This window comes from Pipistrellus hanaki (genome assembly GCF_964339955.1).
Source record: "Pipistrellus hanaki genome assembly, chromosome: 4".
Classification (NCBI taxonomy): Eukaryota; Metazoa; Chordata; class Mammalia; order Chiroptera; family Vespertilionidae; genus Pipistrellus; species Pipistrellus hanaki.
This window is the reverse complement of record NC_140506.1, coordinates 24,394,458-24,413,338: the sequence shown is the minus strand read 5'-3', so window position 1 is coordinate 24,413,338 and position 18,881 is coordinate 24,394,458.

The following is an 18,881-nucleotide window of genomic DNA, read 5'->3' as shown; positions in this document are numbered from 1 at the left end:
TTCTTTCTCCAAAAGGAAGCATTAAGAGAGACCCAAGGGTGAAAATTGAGTTTTTGAGAATATACCCAAGCGTAGAGGGTAGAGGTAGGTGAGAAACCAGGTGAGGATTGGCAGGGGTGAGGCTTCAGTAAGCAAGTGCCTTTGGAGCATGGGTTTCAGGGGACATGTCAGTAACAGCTAACACTGCAAAAAGGCCTCTGCCCTCCATCACTAAGTAGACTTTTTGGAGCAGCAGTTCTCTAAATGAGGGCCCAGACCAACAGTATCACAGTGACTCAGGAACCTACTGAAAGAGAAATGCTGGGGTGGGGCCAGCAGTCTGTTTTAACTAGCCTTTCAGGGGGCTCTGGTGTGCACTTATCTTAAGACCCAATATCCTAGAATGTATTTTCTATCCATAGTGAAAGGGCAAGCCAGATAGTGGGTGACAGGAGACAGTGTTTAAGAGTCAAAAAATAGAGCAGAGAGTTGACTTATGGTGTTAAGGAAGTATTCCTCCAAGACAGAGGATGTTTGAGGTCAGGAAGGGCAGAGGTTGTGAGGGGGAGCAGTGAAGAAGAAGGAGAAAGCAGGGAGTCCCTGGTGCTGGGGTGAGAAGGAGAGTTCAGGAGCACTCATGTATCTTCCTCAGAGGAGAGACTGGTGCAGGACACAGGCTGCTTAGGTGGAGAAGAAGAAAAGCCAGTGTCTTCATTGGCTTTTCCTGACTTCCAGATTGAACCTTCAAAGGCATCTGTGCAGTGTCCAAAGCTGTCTCTGAAAATTGGCTATATTCACACAGATGGAAAGTTTTGATCTGGTCTCAGTTCAGTAGATTTCCTTCCTAATGATGAAAAGAGCCACATTGTGCCAAAACCAGTTTGGCTCAGTGGTAGAGTATTGGTCTGTGGACTGAAAGGTCCCAGGTTCGATTCTGGTCAAGGGCATGTATGTTGGTTGCGGGCACATTCCCGATGTAGGGTGTGCAGGAAGCTGCTGGTCGATGTTTCTCTTTCATCGACGTTTCTGGCTCTCTATCTCTCTCTCTAAAAAAATAAATAAAATATATTTAAAAAAGAAAAGAAAAGAGCCACATTGTGTGCTGGGTGATGTTGCTGACCTCTGTTGCCCTGCCTCTGACACCAAGGTGCTGAGGGCTTCCCTGAGCAAGACTGGGGTTCGTATTGTATATTATTGATGACATCATCAGCATTTTGGCACCATGGAAGTTGAAAGTCCCCAGGAAAGCTGACCAAAGGAATTTTAAAGTATTGATTTCTTTGTAGCATAAAGGCATGATTTATGATCTTCTCCAGGGATCCCCAGGGAGGAAAGACACACTCAGATGCTGCATTCCAGTGCTCCTTCTGATGGAGCGTACAAAGTGTGAGTGGAAGAATCAAAGACCTGGCTAGTGAAATATCAGGAAATAATTCACATAGTAAAAGATATTTTCAAATGAATGAAAATCTTCAGTTACCACAATAAAGTCCAAACGATATGTAACAATTACTTTAAGGAAAAACTTGAGTAAATGTCATTGAGAAGGCATTCATTCAAGCAGAGACATCCTGGTCTAAGAAATGCCTTAATTACTATGTTTTTATCTCTGTATAGTACCCCAACTCTCACTCCTATCGGAAACAGCTCTGTGGTTATCTGATGCAGAAGGTATGGAATGGGCTGTGGTTTAATGCAACAGCAAGAGCCTAGCATGTTTGTGTAGGACTAGGACATCCTACACAAGTAAACTATGTTTCAAATAAAAAGAAGAGAAGGTCAGTGAGAAGTGATGACAAGGAAGAGAGGAAAAAAAGAAAGGAGACTTGGGGTAGAAATGCACCAGTTCTGTAATAAATGAGGAGGATATGGTTGTGTGGGGTGGGCAGCTGCCACATCATTTGGATATGAAGACACTCTGTAGATATCCTTATAAGTTCTTGCTTTGTACCCACTCTGGTCTAAACTTCACCATGATATCTAATAAAACACACATGTTTCTGCAAGGGGGCTTGGGGAAAGATCCCAGTATCCTGACACTTTTGTAAAGGCTTGGGGACACTTTCACGCACCCCAGAAGGCCCTGAAAAACCTCTTCCTCCCACAAGTCTCTAGGGCCTCTTGTTGGTCAGAGAAGCAGGGTCTGCCTGGGACCAGCAGCTGTATCTGCCTGGTGGCATGTTCAAAAGGAAAAGTGGCCATGATGCATTGGAGGAAGGTCAGTCCACCACCCCATGGAGCTCTTAGTGCATTGGGAATAAGTGACATTACCAACTGCAGCCTCAGCATCAGTTGTGGGTCTACACTCACATGGCCTTCTGGCATCTTCACATGGATGCCTCAAAATGAGCTGAACTCAACATACCCAGGGAAGTTCTCACAATTTTCACCCACAAATTCTCTTCCTCACAATCTTAGTAGGTAGCAGAAGTCTCCCTGAAGTCCTCCCTTTCCCCACCCCCACCTTCAAGGTTACTGAGTTCATCAATTCTCCCTCTAACTTTATGTCTGCCACTTTTCTGTTGCCCTGTCACCACCCTAAGGCCACTCAACGTCATCTCCCTGGATTTTCTACATGCATGTTTGACTTCAATAGTCCATTATTTTGATCCAAAATGATCCCTTCAAGATAAAATCCAATCTCCTCAATCCTTTTGTTGAAAACCTCAATGTAGACTTATCCCACTGGCAGCCCACCAGGAGAAACTTGGTTTGAAGACATGCTCTCTTTGATCCAGAAGGTGGTTATAAATATTTGAGTGAATGTTCAAAATTTAGAAAGTTATTCATGAAAATTCAGATTATTTCTCTTTCTAAAAAATTAGAAAATCTAGCACAATGGATGTTCAGTCCCATCTAGTATCACAAGGCTGTTTCTAAATGGTAACTTCTCAATAGGCTGTGTGCTGCTCTCTCAATCATTACCATACACAGACATTGCCTGTCAGCTATTTCCATTAATCTCCTGGCATAGCCAGAGTTCTTCCTAGACATTACCCTGAGTTCCCATGATGCCCAGGTCCTGAGCAGTTGGATTAGGCACACAACTAATTCTGTCAATGAAAGGTGGTAGTAAGTGGTGAGGTCACTCCTGGCTGAGCCTAAACCTGCATGTGATTCCCTTTCTATAGTAGCTTAGGAGGCAAGTATTCCATATTTCACAGATACAGGATGGGCACCTCAATAACCCTGGGTCTCTGAATGTCATGATTGAGCAGAGACCCCATTCTCTGATCCTTATTGGGCTCTAGGTTGACAATGTTCAAATACTAAGATTTTGGAGTTGGTTTGTTATCTATCCTTCCCTGCTCTGTCACCTTCCATGCCTTTGAGGACAAAGACTTATTTTTTCATTATGGCCCAAAAGGCCTTGCAGAGTCTAAACCTATAGATCTCTTCACTTACTATTAAGTCACTGACTGTTTCCTCTTGCTCTCTGAACTTAAATCATACAGCATTCTGTATGCAATCCTGCATGTGCTAAATTTCTTCTTGCTCTCAGTCTCTACCTCCCAACTCTTTGCCTGGGCTCTTTCTATTCTTCCAGTTTCCCTTAAATGGCACTGCTCACCAGTCCCTCAAAGTTGGTCCACTATCCTATACTATATGTTCCTATCTATCTTAGCTCCACCAGCATGGTTTGATTTCCCATCACTGGATGAGTAAAAACCCACATCTGCCAATAGCACTAAATTCTGAGCTCTGTGAGGAAAAAAAAATCATTGATATCTTACCCACCCTTGCAACTCAAATACCTTGCACCAAACACAGCAGTTGGAAGACATCAAAGAAATATTTGTTGAATAAAGATGTGTGTATTCTTCTGCTCTCTGTTTCCTGTGTCAGGAAATCAAACAGTGTAATTCTGATGAAGATATTTAACCTTTCCAGGCCTTAGTTCCTTTGTCTGTATCAAGGTAAACTTTAACCCTTTTTTCTGACTCAAATTTCTCATTAACTTGGGCTTTACTGTGTTTAGCAAGATGACACTCTAAAGAAAGGAGACACACTTGTATTCTCCTCCCCAAAATTACTGGCACATTCTATTGCCACATATATTTCACTTTCTGTGTGTCAGATAAACAAAGAAATATTTAACTGAGAAAATCAAAACACCTATATACTTTTTTTATTTTCAGATATAGAAATCTAAATGTTGACTTAAAATTCATGAGCTAATTAAAAAAAATATGATCACATTTTCTTCCCATACGTGTCAAAGTAATTGATAGAAGATGAACCCTCCCTCCATAAACTATGAAATTGAATACTTCCAAGCATTAGATAACAGTTAATGAAATAACACAATTTATAAATATCTGTGGGGGAATGTTTAGCTAAAGTTTATCCTCACATGTCAGTATGCGGTTGAAAGTAGACTGGAACTATAATAAGGTTTAGTGGTTCTGAGAAATATTGGGTTCCAGATCAGCCATAGGGAAGAGACCTCATGAACACTCTAGCATCCAGCTAAGGCACAAGACATGCCAAGATATAAATGTAAGAATCATGACACAATTCACAGAAAAGATAGAATTTGGAGATTAAACATGCTAAGTTAAACAGATTTGGTAAACACCTTGGCCTTTCCACCTATCTCTTCTAACAAATTGTAAAACCAAGTCTAAAATTTTACAATTTATAGCCTACAATTAACTTTGTATTATAGGTATGGTCTTTATCACTCAGTACTCTAGAAATTTTGCAGTCAAAATTCATTTGTCATAGAAAGAAATAAGAAAATGTGACCAAGTCAAGAAAAAAATATCAAACTGAAGAAACAGACATTGAGATGGTCCATATGTTGGATTTAGGAGACAGATTTTTAAATCAGATATTATAGCCGGGACCGGTTTGGCTCAATGGATAGAGCGTCGGCTTGGGGACTGAAGGGTCCCGGGTTCGATTCCGGTCAAGGGCATGTACCTTGGTTGTGGGCATATCCCCAGTAGGGGGTGTGCAAGAGGCAGCTGATTGATGACTCTCTCTCATCGATGTTTCTAACTCTCTATCTCCCTTCCTCTCTGTACAAAATCAATAAAATATATTTTAAAAAAAATAAAATAAAAATAAATCAGATATTATAAATATGTTCAGGACTTAAAAGAAGATATGATCTTACTGAATCAATAGAGGAAATCTCAGCTGAGGAATAGAAACTTTTAAACAAATAAATCTAGAACTAAAAATTAAAATATCTGAAATAGTCACTGGCTTAGCTTAAAAGCAGATTGAACATGTGCCTCTGGGATAGAACTTAAATATGTATTCAATTGGAAGAACAGAAATGAAGACATTATGACTTGGCTCATATGTGTTAAAGTTGGTATCCCAAAAAGAAGTTTGAGGATGGGGCAGAAAAAAACAAACAAAAAAACAAAACAAAACAAAACAACAACTTGAAAACATAATTGCCCCAAATCCCCAAATTTGATGAAAACATATCAATATAAAAACACAAGAAAATTTGTCAGCCTCAAATAGAGTAAAGACAGCACCTAGGAACATCATAGTCACATGGTTGAAATTAAATTATAGGAAAAAAAATCTTGAAAGTAGCCAAATATAAAAGAAACATTACACATAAGGAAAAAAGATACAACTAATGGCCAAATTCTCATTAGAAATACTATAGGCCAGGAGAATAAAAGGATATACTTAAACTGAGAAAGAAAAAATATCTGACAAACAAGAATTCAACTATAAGCAAAAATATTCTTCAAAATTGGGGTAAAACAAGTACTTAGATAAGTAAAAGTTCAGTTGCTAGAAGACCTGAATTACAAGCAATGCTTCAAAAACCATTCTTCATGCTGAAGGGAAATGTTTCTATATGGTAACTCATATCTAGAGGAAAAATAAACAGCATCAAGAATGGAAAATATCTAGTCAAGTATAAAATAATGATATCATTAACTTAAATGATATCATTATTTTATACTTGTACAGAGCAAAGGTTTTGGAATATGTTTTTGAAATTGCCTTTGATTATGCTTATCCATTCTAAACAAAATCATAAGTTTAACTAAAATAAAATGGTAATAGAGGTTATCTAGCCTAATGCGCTAATTTTTAGAAAATAAACTAGCACTTTCCAAAGTCATCCAGTGAAGTAGAAGTGTGGCTTACTAGTATATGAGTTTTCCTAACCATCCTGTAGAAGCCCTGCTCCACATGGGTTTTCTCATCATGGGGTCAAGTGAAAGAAGATACCTCACAGGGTGGTGACAGACCTCAGGACAGCCCCACACGATGACTGGAACTCTTGTTCCAAACCCTCTCCCACTCTCCCCAATGGGTTTGACTGTGTACCCACACATAATGAGAAAAGTCCTTCACTGCGCTCCTACACATCACCATGTTAGGGGATGCCTTCATTTTTTTTTTTTTACTTACTAATCAGTGCATTTTTTTCATTCAAAAGATATGCATTCAGTGCCTATTCCATGGTGGGTATCATGCTGCTGGAGGGAGGCAGTGGGTGGTTACCATGACAGGCGAACACTAGCCCTTCTGGAGATCTAGGTCTCTGAGAAACTGCCTATGTGGCTTCCAGTTTGCTCTATCAATGTCAAGCACTTATTCTGTGGGGAGACTTCCATTCCCAACCTGTCCTAAGTAACAGAAATATTGTGGCCACTCGTTGCCCCCTGTAGGATTCCACTACAGAGCAGAATGAAGAAAGGATTCTGGTTAAATTTTACCAGGAGCTACTGTGGCTCATGCTGTTGGAATCCCAGTGATTATCTCTCGGCATTCACCGTTTCTATAAACCTTGAGGGCTTTGTATTACAAAAGTGACTCTCTGCTAAGGTCTGGGAGCAATCTGGGTCCATGTGTGGGGTGGGTTAAAGGGGCAGGAGATGGCCCTCGGTGATGAGTGGGGGTTAGTGGACATGGCCCCACTTCCTCAAATGGTGCATACCGTGTTCCTGTCCTCAGTGGGATTGAGGTCCCACAGTGCTGACTAGTGCGTGCCTCTCTGGTTATCTCCCTTCCCTGTGTCACTTCCCCATTCCTTTACTGTGTTTTTTTCTAAAACATCTCAAACCCTGTCTTGGGGTTTGCTGAGGGACAGACTCACACTAAGGTTGCCATCATGCTGACCAGCTTACACTCTCAGAAGCCCCTGCCTTTCTGTTGCTGTGGCTTCTTCCATGGTTGTCTACTATGCAGTATGCCCTTCCTTGCAAGCTGGCAATAGGCACAATCCCCAGGGGCCATGACAACAAGGTTCCCTCTTTTTCTAAATCATTCTTGCTGTCTCCCAACCAATGTCCAGAGTATCCCTGAAGACCATCATGCTCTCCCTTTCATGGTGAGGGATGTGCCTCAAAAATACATACAGAGTGGTCATTGCTCCCTAGCTGTGAGGGGTCATAAGCACAAACTCCTAGCTGTAAAACCAAGCCACATTCTCTTCCAGAGGCTTGCTCATTTATATCTAATTCATGACTGCTAAAAGGAGAAAAGTCAGCCTGGCAATGACAACCGCAGGATCTACTGCCCAGAATCCTTTGCACACCTTTTGATAAGAAACTCTAGCCCTGTGAAGTTTGCTGTGTGGTTGCAATTGGCTATTTATTTGCGCACTTGTCAAGCACAGCTCAGTGGCAAATTGCAAGTGAACAGCAGGAAGTGGAAATGTTTTCTTTAATTTTTTTTCAGCATTTCTGTGTATTTATGTCAGTGTTTGCAAAAGCTCTGTAATTCAGAAAAGGGCCTCTGGCTGTACATAAAATGCTTAAGCAGCACATAGCTAATGACAAACAAACTGGAAGCCACCCAACAAACCCAGACTGCCTTGTGATTTTTGACAAAACGACCTAGGAACATACTTCTTCAGGTGCTTTCTAATAATCTGAGCATTTTTCTCATCCAAAGACAAGTTGTATTAATAATATCCAGTGCAGGGACAATGTTACAGAAGGACAGGATTTTATATAGAAGTAACATGTCTCAGACTTTTCTGATCAGAAAAGTTGTGAGTTAATTTGGTGAGAGGAGAAAGAATAATATTAAGGTCTGTACTTAGATTTCTGTATTGTTTCATTTTTCTATTTTTCAGAAAAAAGATGTAATTATATGGAAAATCACAAGATATGAAACTGAGATCCTTTGGAACAGCATGACTGAGCAACTGAGGAATATAGAAATCTGTAACTGATAAATAGAGATCACTGGGCCACACTCTGAGTGGTGGTTGAAAGGTCTAATGGACATATCACCTATAAGGCATACAGTAGAGTATAGCTATGACACTGAGTTAACTTAATATTTAACTGAATGCTAATTTTGGCCCTATGCTTCATTTTAATAAATTCAGTCCATGGGTTGGACACATTGATTTTCAGATTGCTGAGGAAGAAATTAATTAGATCTGTAAATGCCTTCTAAACGACAGGTAATAAGAACTGAATATTTGAAAGTGACACTAAGATTAGGAGTTAGACAGAGAATAAAGGTTTGTTTGCTGCAATAATTTAACCACTTGCAAGAGTTGCATATGCAAGCCAAATCTCCTAGTCAATTTACTTAGAAAATAACATCGAGGTCACATTACATTAGCAAGGGCAAATGAGAAGCAGAATTAACTACCTTGCTATTGTAAGCTAGAGTCAACAAATGTTGCTTCAATTATCTAACTCTTTCAGATGAGACTTTGGAAGTGTGGGTGATCTGAATTGCATTGTAACTGAATTTTGCTTTGTTAAATCAGACAAAACCTAATAGGCAGAGAGCCCAATGTTTCTAGAGGACTTTTGTGAGCTACCTCAATACAGTGGAATTTACCGGAACGTGTGTGACTTATAAACCTATATATTGGCCAAGTATTTGACCAGATTTTTAACTTTTCAGTTTTATAAACATAGAAACTATACTTGGATAATACCAGCAGACTTTGCTTAAAGGAACCCCTCGAGTTTAATCCCCCCCAATTCAAACCCAAGAGTGAGGACAGATGGACAAAGTGCCCTGATAACAGGTCATACATTGGCAGGGTTTTCTTATGGGCAGCGGAGGCCGAGGCCCTTGCTGTTCCTCCTGCCCCACATTGCCTCATGCCTACAATTGACTCCAGAATTACTACCCTGAACTCAAGGGCCCGGTGAAAAAGCTCTGTCCCCCAGGAGCTGCAGCCTGCAGGGGGATATGTGCCCTCTGTTATTCTCTTACTGAACCCACACAATCTCCACACTTGCCTCTTCTGATTGAATCAGAAATCACTCTAAATCTATCATTCAATCTCAAAGCAAAGTACAATGAAATCAGCAGGCTCTGAGCTCTGACTTTTCTGCATTTGTTGCCACCAAAGCTCTCACAGCCTTCTGCAGGTTGGTTTTGGAAAAAGTGGTTTCTTATTCACTATCTAGACACAGCTCTCTCTGTGTCTCTCTCTACTTCTCCGTGTCTCTGTCTCTCTTTCTCAAGACTATATCTAGAGTATGATACTGGTGGAGAGATAGGAATGTAGATTTATAAAATAAAATAAGAGGTCCCAGAAATTGCCCCAGTTAAGATCAGCCAACTGATTTTTGGCAAAAGTGAAAAGATAATCAGTGGAACAAGGAAGGCCTTTGCAACAAATGTACTGAAGTGATTGTACACATGTTTTTCTTTCTTGGAATATTTTACCTATTTTAATATCTTGAACTTTAATGTAAATTTTGGAAAAATATTGTCTATATTACAAAAAAATTCTTAAACTATTATATCAATTTGCAAAGAGCTTGACATCAATCTTTGAAGATGAATTATCTTCCATGTATGTAGATTGTGATTTCTCTCTTCTACATTTTGTATTTTTAGCATCCAATCCCATCCTACTCCAGTATGACCTCATCTTAACTAATTACCTCTGTAACCACCCTATTTCCAAGGAGGACTTCAACACATGAATTTGGGGAGATGCAATGTAAATCAGAAGATACCCCAGTATTGAAATGTCTTGTCCTTCCTTACCCATATTCTGACTCTCCCCTGCTTTAGAACTTTTCAAAGTTCTTCATTTTTCAGGGGGTAGAATAAAAATTGCCTGCTGGAGGCCTCTAAAGCCAAAGCAACCTACTTTCCAACCATATTTCCCACCACTTTCTTCCAACCCCCAAACCCTGAATTGTATTCATTGGCCACAAGAAGTCGTACAGCAAATGTGGGGCCCACCAGATCTCAGGTACTGGGGCAGCAACCCAAGGGCTAAGCTAGAATGCAGGGAAGACAACTTCTTTTTCAGCCATGGATATCTACACACAGTTGATGCTAGGACTTGGCTTTTTCTGTTTTTCTCTTACTAATGTCCTAACATACATGTAGTTCCAAAACAATCAAAATTCTGTGAGCATAAGGCTCAGCAACATTGCAAAATCAGCAAATTATGTTCGTATTCACCATGATTTATGCTAAGTATACATCATACTCACAAAAATAAAAATCAGGCTTGGTAAAATACACAATGGGGTTTTGTACAAAAATTAAATAAATCATGAAAAGCTTTGTGAAGAATTAATCTGCCTCCTTTCCTCATGGTTCCATGGATCTTAATATTGTGCTTTCTAGAGTCAAAGGGGTAAGTTACTTGACACTCAGGCAATTTGCCTAAATTAACTATTTCATAAATGGCACTAAAGACATCTCTAGTGGATGACAGGATACCTCCTATAAGATGTGTTCAAATCCTAACCAAAGGGACCTATCAATGGGACCTTATTTTTTAAAAAGTGTGTGTATATGTCTGTGTGTGTGTGGGGGGGGAGGTACTTTGCAGATAGGATTAAGGATCTAGAAAGGAGATCATCTTAGATTATCAAGGTGGTCCCTAAATGCAATGAGGTAGATATGAGATACAGAAACACTCAGAAGAAAACACACAGGTCATATGATGACGGAGGTAGAGAGTAGAATGATTCGGCCACAAGCCAAGGTACTCCTAGAGCACCAGAAGCTGGGATAGGAAAGAAAGGATTTTTAACTGAGTCACTGAATAAAAGTGACCATATGTATACCTTGATTTCAAACTTTTATCCTTCAGAATAGTGATGCAATACATTTCCCTGGTTTTAAGCTACTCAGTTTGTATGTCTTTGTTACATCAAAGCCAGAAAACTAAGACAACAATCATGACTGTCCTTTGAATAATAAACCAAGTTGTTGACAAAGAAAATGAGAAAATACTGTGTGTCTGTGGCCTACGTTTGTCATTTTTAAGAAGCTATAACCAGCAGAAAAAACCATTTGCTTTGAGATTGCTTGACTTCAGAGGGAAGTACCAGTCAGGTTAAGGTCCTGGTTGCCTAGAGAGCAGAGTTGAGGCAGAGAGGTCACTTGTGGGGACCAGGAGGAACAGCATGTGGATTACTTGTAAAACAGATCACCTCTATGTGAGATGAACACGTCTACCCAGTGGGATCCTCCTGCAAGGAGCCTTATATGACCTAGTCTTGGATGGCCTGAAGGAAGTGGGTGTAAGGGGAATGGTGAATTCATTCAGCCTGCCCCTCATTGACCAAATGCCCTTCCATGGGAGATTAATGCCTCTCAGTTGCTGGGCCACAAGGTTAGACTGAGGTCTTGTTTATTGGAGGTCAAGGACTAGAGGAAATGAGAGCCGGTAGGATCCAAAGGCTCCAAGGGAGTACAAGAGTTGACAGGCACACGGCCTTTCTGAAGGACCAGGTGGCAACCTGGTGGGCCACCCTGAAGCCTCTCCATGCTGCTCAGCCCATTAGTCAGGAGGTGGGCAGAGGGTGAAGGGCCAGTGCTTACTCTGGTGCTTCTAGTCTGTGGTATGTCACCATGCTTGGCACTGGAACCACAAGGTCACAAAGAAGGCATAGTTCCATTCTTACTAATAAGTAACTTGTACAAGTGTGTACAGCCAGTCCTTGAATAATGTCTTGTTCAACATCATTTTGTTATAACGTTGAGGAGATGCCATAGAACCTTAACCCTTGCTTGTATCAATTAGCCTAGGGTAAAATTGTTTTCTTTATACATCCCTGAAAGTTGTAGAACCTATGGACAATGTTAAAAGGGGATCTACTATATTTGTCACTTTCTAAGTACTTTGCCAAATATAGTTAAGTCATTCATAATAAGACCCCTGACAGAGAGGTATGATACTAAGGTCAATTTATGGCATGAAGCCTGAGAAGAGGGGACATGCCCAAGGCCACCCAGAGGACCAGAATTGGAGCAAGGGTGCAAATCCAGGCCACCTGGTTCAGACTACACCTACACTACACTGGACCATTACTCCTTAAGTATGTTAGAATTTGGTGATTAGCAGACAGATGTACCTTGAAGAAAAGGAAATGGTAAGTGTTCATGAAAAAGAAATAGAATGCCAACAGGAGCAGACGGGTAATTGGGGGAAGGAGGGTGCAGTGAAGGCATGCTCTGAGTTTCATCTAAAAATAACACAGGTATCCATCAGGACAGGTGTTCCCACAGGGCTCAGAATGTGCAAAGCCTCCCCTTCACTGCCAAATCCTCCTGAAGTCTGGGTGCCAGCTGACCTGAGCCCATACATTACCAACTTAGGTTCTTAGACTGAAAAACAGATAAGTGATGATGGGGAGCTGGCCTTCTCAAGGTTAAAACAGTTGTACTGAGAACAGTGCCTGGGACCTCAGAGGCCAGAACACAAGCGGTACATTTCCTGTCAGCATTCTCCAAGCCATGCTTTCTCCCTCTCCAAACGTGACCCAAAAGGACCCTTCTTCACTTGCATAGCTGTTTCCATTTTACTTTTTGATCTTTCCAAGACTCAAGGTCATGAGATCTGGTTTCCAGGAGCAGATACGTTTACCTGTTTTCTCATTCTGCACCCTCAGCAGTCTTGAGCGTAGCTTGCTGAGCAGTTGTTGTACTAAGCAGGACTCGCGTCCACATTAGAACATGGTGTAAAGGACACACCGAGATATTTAGCTCACTTCTAATGCAGCGTGTGTAACATAACCCATTCTGGCCCTGAGCTGGGAGGGGTAGCATTTTTCAGTCTCAGAGTGGAGGGCGCACAGGATTCCTTGGCACTTTAATTGGAGCACATCTGATAAGGACACGAGTTGTCCTGAGCTTCTGGCTCATCCTCAGCATAGGGTACAAGGTGCTTCTCAAGTCCAAATAACCCTGGGAGTCATGAGCCTGCACAACATCTATCCAGAGAGGAAAACTGAGCAAGAGAAGAGGAGGCAGGGGTTCAGGGAGCTGAGGGTACTTCCTGGTTCCTGAGGTCAGAACATTGAGGAGCGGGCAGCAGGGATCATTTCTGAAATAATTTACAGGAAGCTCATGCATTAGAGGCAGTCAAGCAAAGAGGTCTGACCTCTGGGGAAAGAGGACAAGAAGAGCGAGAGGGAAGTGGAAGAACGAAGTGTGCTCCCAGCCCAGGATACTTGCATTGCCCGTGGATACAGAATTTGCTAGAGATGAATTTAAGAAACCCTGAGATGTTTTATTGCCATGGTCCCCTGATTTCTAGCACTTATAAAGGTGGTGAGTGCAACTGATTTTTTAAGTTAGGAATACTGTCACCACGTTAAAAGCAGGTTGACTGTAATTGATTATGTACCTAGTAGAACTTGCCAGGGGCTCTGTGAATACACTCTGAAGCAGCCCCTGAATCCTGCTCAAGTCCACTGTGTATTGATATCACGTTACCGCCCATGGAAAATCCCTATGCAAACCTGGGAAAGAAAGCCCTCTACCAATGTTTCACCCCCACCTCTCCTTAAACAACCCAAAGGAAGAACCATTTCTGGGTTTTCCAAATAGATGCTACAGAAACTGGTTCTCCTGACCCCTTCACTGTTTTCCCTCAGAAGCAGGAAAACTGTGGGTCTCCGAGGTCTTCCCATGGGCACTGCCTGTGACCAAAGAATCCACATCCCAGAATCCTCATGTCTCCCCTGGAATGTGAACCCAGCAACCCTGACCACCTGCCTCTTCTCTCTCCATCCTACCTTCCCCGGAGACACCTACATTTCTTCAAGTGCTTCGGTATGTCTGCATTCCTTCCTTTTCATTTTCCACGCTGTTTCATGGACGGTTTCCTGCTGGCCATAAAATCACTGCTAAGGCACGTCTGACTACACAGGGGATCCAAGATAAAATGTGAGCTAGTGAAACAAGATTGGCTCCATGGGCAGGGAGAGAAAGCCAGAACCTATGGTGTCATTGGAGGCCGACTATTCCTAACCAATGCACGGTGGTCTGGCTGTGAAAGGCCCCAAAGTCCAGGTGCCCACAGGTTGTAGTCCTGGTGCCCACCAACTGCTGGAGCAGATGAAGGTGGAGGGGAGGCCTGACACTGGGCAAACTGGCTCCTCAGGTTGGCTCTTCCTGGAGGCTGCCAGAGCACTGCCATCACCCCAATGTCCTGGCCAACCCTTTCCGTGAATGGATGTGTTATTATGCTCCAGTCACATGGTGGAGCATGAGAGGGCATTGTTGCTTGAATCTCACTTTGTAATTGGTGATAAGGTTACCTGTGGCTTTTATTTGTGTGTGTGTGTGTGTGTGTGTGTGTGTGTTTGGGGGGGTCCGTTTATGACAATTTTTCTCATAGAAAAGCTTTACATTTCAATGAGCATATGTTCACAAATATATTAAAAATTAAAGTAGATAGTATATAAATAATCCTTTCACATATATCAATAGTATAAACTTATAAACCTTTCCTTTGAGATGTATGCTGTATACAACTAGGTTAAGTGCTCCTTCCCTTCTTAGGGGTCGTGAAGGCATGTAAGCTTCCCCGTCACATGCAGGTCTGGATCCCAATTCTACCCGGTGTAACTTAATAGGTAATTTTCTGCATCATTTGTAACAAAACAAGCACAAACTCCATCTATTTAAGAAATAGAAAAATGATGATCTATCATTACAATGGAAGGCTCAGGCACTACAGGGTTGCACCGGGAGATGGGGAACCTGCCACAGGGAAGGGTCACCTCCAGGGGTGGCCAGTGCGCCAAGCTGATGTAACTCAGCCATGAAGGATAAGGAGGCAGCTACCTGGGCCCAAGATTGCTTTTTAAAATATAATTTCTAGGCCTTTCAGATGCTTTAACATTATTATTTTAATTAATTAATTTAGGTATGATTTTCTTACTGACCCAGAATCACAAATTAATTTATTTTTAAAAAATATATATTTTTTTATTTCAGAGAGAGAAAGGGAGAGGGAGAGATTGAAACATCAGTGATGAGAGAGAATCAATGATTGGCTGCCTCCTGAACTCCCCCTACTGGGGATCAAGCCCGCAGCCTGAGCTTGTGCCCTTGACTGGAATTGAACCTGGGACCCTTCAGTCTGCAGTCCGATTTCTATCCATGGAGCCAAACTGGATAAGGCAAAAATTAATTTCTTAAACAAAACAGCACAGCAAACTGTGAAAGAATCTATCTTCCATTTTTCTACATGGATATCTGAGATGTAAGCTGGAATCTGAGTCCACTTCCAGCACCTCCTAACTGCATCATCTTAGAAAGAATCGTCCAGCCAAGGATCCTCTGTTCTAGAAAGGGCTCTGAGAGCCGGAAATGTCACAGCCCAGTGTGAGAGATAAACAGAGGCAGAGCTCGGAGCCACACACAGGGACTCTCAAAACAGCGTCTGCAAATGACTTCGGTCCCCTGGCGTGATGAATCATGGAGTCGCAAATCCTTTTTAGCTAATTGCTATCAGCTTGTGAGATTTTCCCTCCCATGTTCAATATCAATTTTCATGGCCATAGGAGATAGCGCTTCTCCCCTGAGCCCGCTGGCGACTGGCCGATAAAGCGGCCGCAGCAGCACTTAGCAGTTGAATGGGGGCGTCATCTAATACGCAGCTGCTGCTGGAGACTGGGGGGACCGGGGCCATCGCACCACGCCAGCCTCGCTAATGCATGCACGTCTGTGACCTTCTCACAAAGTCGTCCTCCAGTGTGGAAGGCTCTCTGAGGATGACACCGCACGAACTCTGCCTTGTCCAAGAGCTGGCCCGGCCTTGCAAGAAATGAAAGGGAGAGTTTGTGTCATCCTTGTGTTCTCATAAATGTTTCCATGAATGAAGATGATGGCTGCATTTTAGAGATGGATGCATGATGGGACCACCAGTAGTTCTCCCCGCAGGGAGTAAAACTGCATTTAATGTGGAACCAAGGGGGCATCGGCGCCGCCAGCACATCAGGACAAGCAGGACGTGTGGATTTCTCATAATCAAGCACACACAGTTCTCCCTTAAGGGCTTGGCTTCAGTTTCCAGAAGTGCTAGGAGGTCCCGCATGCAAAGCAGCCTTTTTCATGACAACACATCTACAGCCCTATGCACATCTAGGGTGAACACAATGAACACTCAGGTGCGGTGACATGGGGAGCTCCTGGAGCACCGGGAAGGGGGCCTGTCTAATGGGGAAATGAGCATCAGATGGTCTGTGCAGCTTATCCTTAAAGATCCGAGATGGTGAGTAGCAAAGGGACGAGAACCTTCTCTCGGCATTACATAATGGAAGCCTTTGCTCCTGAGCGAGGCTGAGGAATTCATGTCTCTTAAGCTGCACCAGGAGGGAGGTGTTCTAGGTGCAGTCACGCTGCCTTGACGAGGATACTCAGCCAGGACCCTGAAACCTTACTCGGCAGGAGTGGATTTCCCCCTGGGGAAAGTGGCGACATGTCCTGTGAGCAAATCTGACATTATCACTCTGCTGTTATGTGTCTGAATAACACAGATAAATTTATTGTTGTTAGTACTACTATTACTAATATTACTTTTACTCTCCATGGGTTTCATTTAATGAGTTTCTATAAAGTTCAAGGCACCTGTGGAGAGCACACCACAGATCATCTCATTGAATCCAAACCCTGTGGGTTCTGGGTCATTGCTGTCCCGACTTTACAGTGGGGGTTTGTGCTCACAAACTGTGGGATCCAGAGGACCAGCAGCACCTCAGGGTGTAACCCCAGGCCACAGGGCATCCTCGTGCTCGGGGGCTTGCCAATTTTTATTTTGGTGATTTTTATTTGGCTTGTTTCATTCAGTAAACCTATATGAAGTGGCTAATTAGTAACTAGGGAGTGAAGTAACTTTTCACTACTGTTCCGTTATTTTTATGTGTGAATTAACTCCTTCAAAAAGAGATATTCTTCCAAGGACTCTAGTGCATTCACTGTTTGGCACAGTTCTGTTGAACAGAAGGCAGAGGGATGGTCTGAAGCAGAAGAATCGGTGGACACTCCCTACTTACAGGGACTCCGGGCCCCACAACTTTCTGTCTTCCATTCAACCAACCCCATAATTTCTTGTGGGTACAGGATTTGGTCAGGAAGGAGCTGGGTAAGTTGTTTTAAAAACAACTTAGTTCAGAAATATTATTTTCTTGGGTTCTGTTCTGCTTTTCAAGAAATAAATTAAATATGACAGGAATCAATAAGAAAGAATTCCTTAATTAGCTATTGGTTAGCTGGTGTAACAAATGCTTTGACTCAATGGAGGGTTTTTTGTTTTGTTTTGTTTTGTTTTGTTTGTTTTTTTTTTTTCCTGTGGCTTCATTAGGGCCTCTGAGTTGTCCAATCTCATTTGGAGAAAGTAAGGTTTGAGAAAGGCGATGAAGCCAGGACCGGTTTGGCTCAGTGGATAGAGCGTCGGCCTGTGGACTGAAACGTTCCGGGTTCGATTCCGGGCAAGGGCATGTACCTTGGTTGCGGGCACATCCCAGTAGGGAGTGTGCAAGAGGCAGCTGATCGATGATTCTCTCTCATCGATGTTTCTAACTCTCTATCCCTCTCTCTTCCTCTCTGTGAAAAATCAATAAAAAAATATATATATTTAAAAAAAAAAAAAAAACAAAGGCAATGAAGATCATCGGGTAGTCATTCAACAAGCATTCAGTGGACGATGTGGCACACGAGATGTGTGCTGCCAGTGGGGATACAGCAGGACTCAGAGACATTGAGAGCACAGAGGTAAGACTTCTTGGGACTGTAAGTGAGAGAAGAGACTTTTCATGAAGACAGAAGCCTAGGGCACTCTACTCTATCAGGTGAATGTGCTTGCACAAGGGAAGAACAGTAATCCATTATAATTTTTAAGATAATTTTGGTTGACTACTGTTTTATTTGTTGAGTGTTTACTTTGAGAGAAGGGGAGGCCTACTGCTGGACAATTGACTGCTTTCTATGCATCACAACAGGTGTCAGAGGTGGGCTTTCTGACCCATATATTCTCTCCAGGTCCATGGTCGGCATAGGCCTGAGCTTCATGGCCCTCTTGCATTTAACTCTTAGACTCTCCGGTCTGAAAAGCTGGCTTCTCCCCATCATTTCCTCCCGAAAGAACAGCAATGGGCCTGCACTATGTGCACAACCCCCTGGGCCCTGGTGAACCTTGGCTTATTTATATGGACGACACGCTCAGGCCTACTGCGTGGATACCTCAGGTCTCTAGGACGGTGACGGTGATGACAGCTCGCCGGCCAGGACCAGCCACAAGGAATGCGTGGCCTGGACAGGAATAATTAATCATCCAGCACAACTGTAATCATTTCCTCAATCTGTTTCTAATACTGTGATCTGGAAACACAAAACGGATAAAGTGTTCCAAATTCCCTGAATAGGAATAATGAGCTCATTTAATAAATACCCAGTTTCAGTATATTAACATATGCCTGTTTCTACACGTTCTTATAGTTCACATTGTTACATTGCATCTTCTTTTGATTTATATAATTACCTTGATTATACAGAGAAGACTATATATTCACACTTAATATCACATTGTTATGTACTTGAAAATTATTAGTAAATCTTTTAAATTGATTCTATTAAAAACTAAAGCTGGTAGTTGATTGGTGTTTATGTTCATATGGAATTTATTTGTACTCATCAGAAGATTCCCTCTGATGTCATAGTCAGATTAAGGT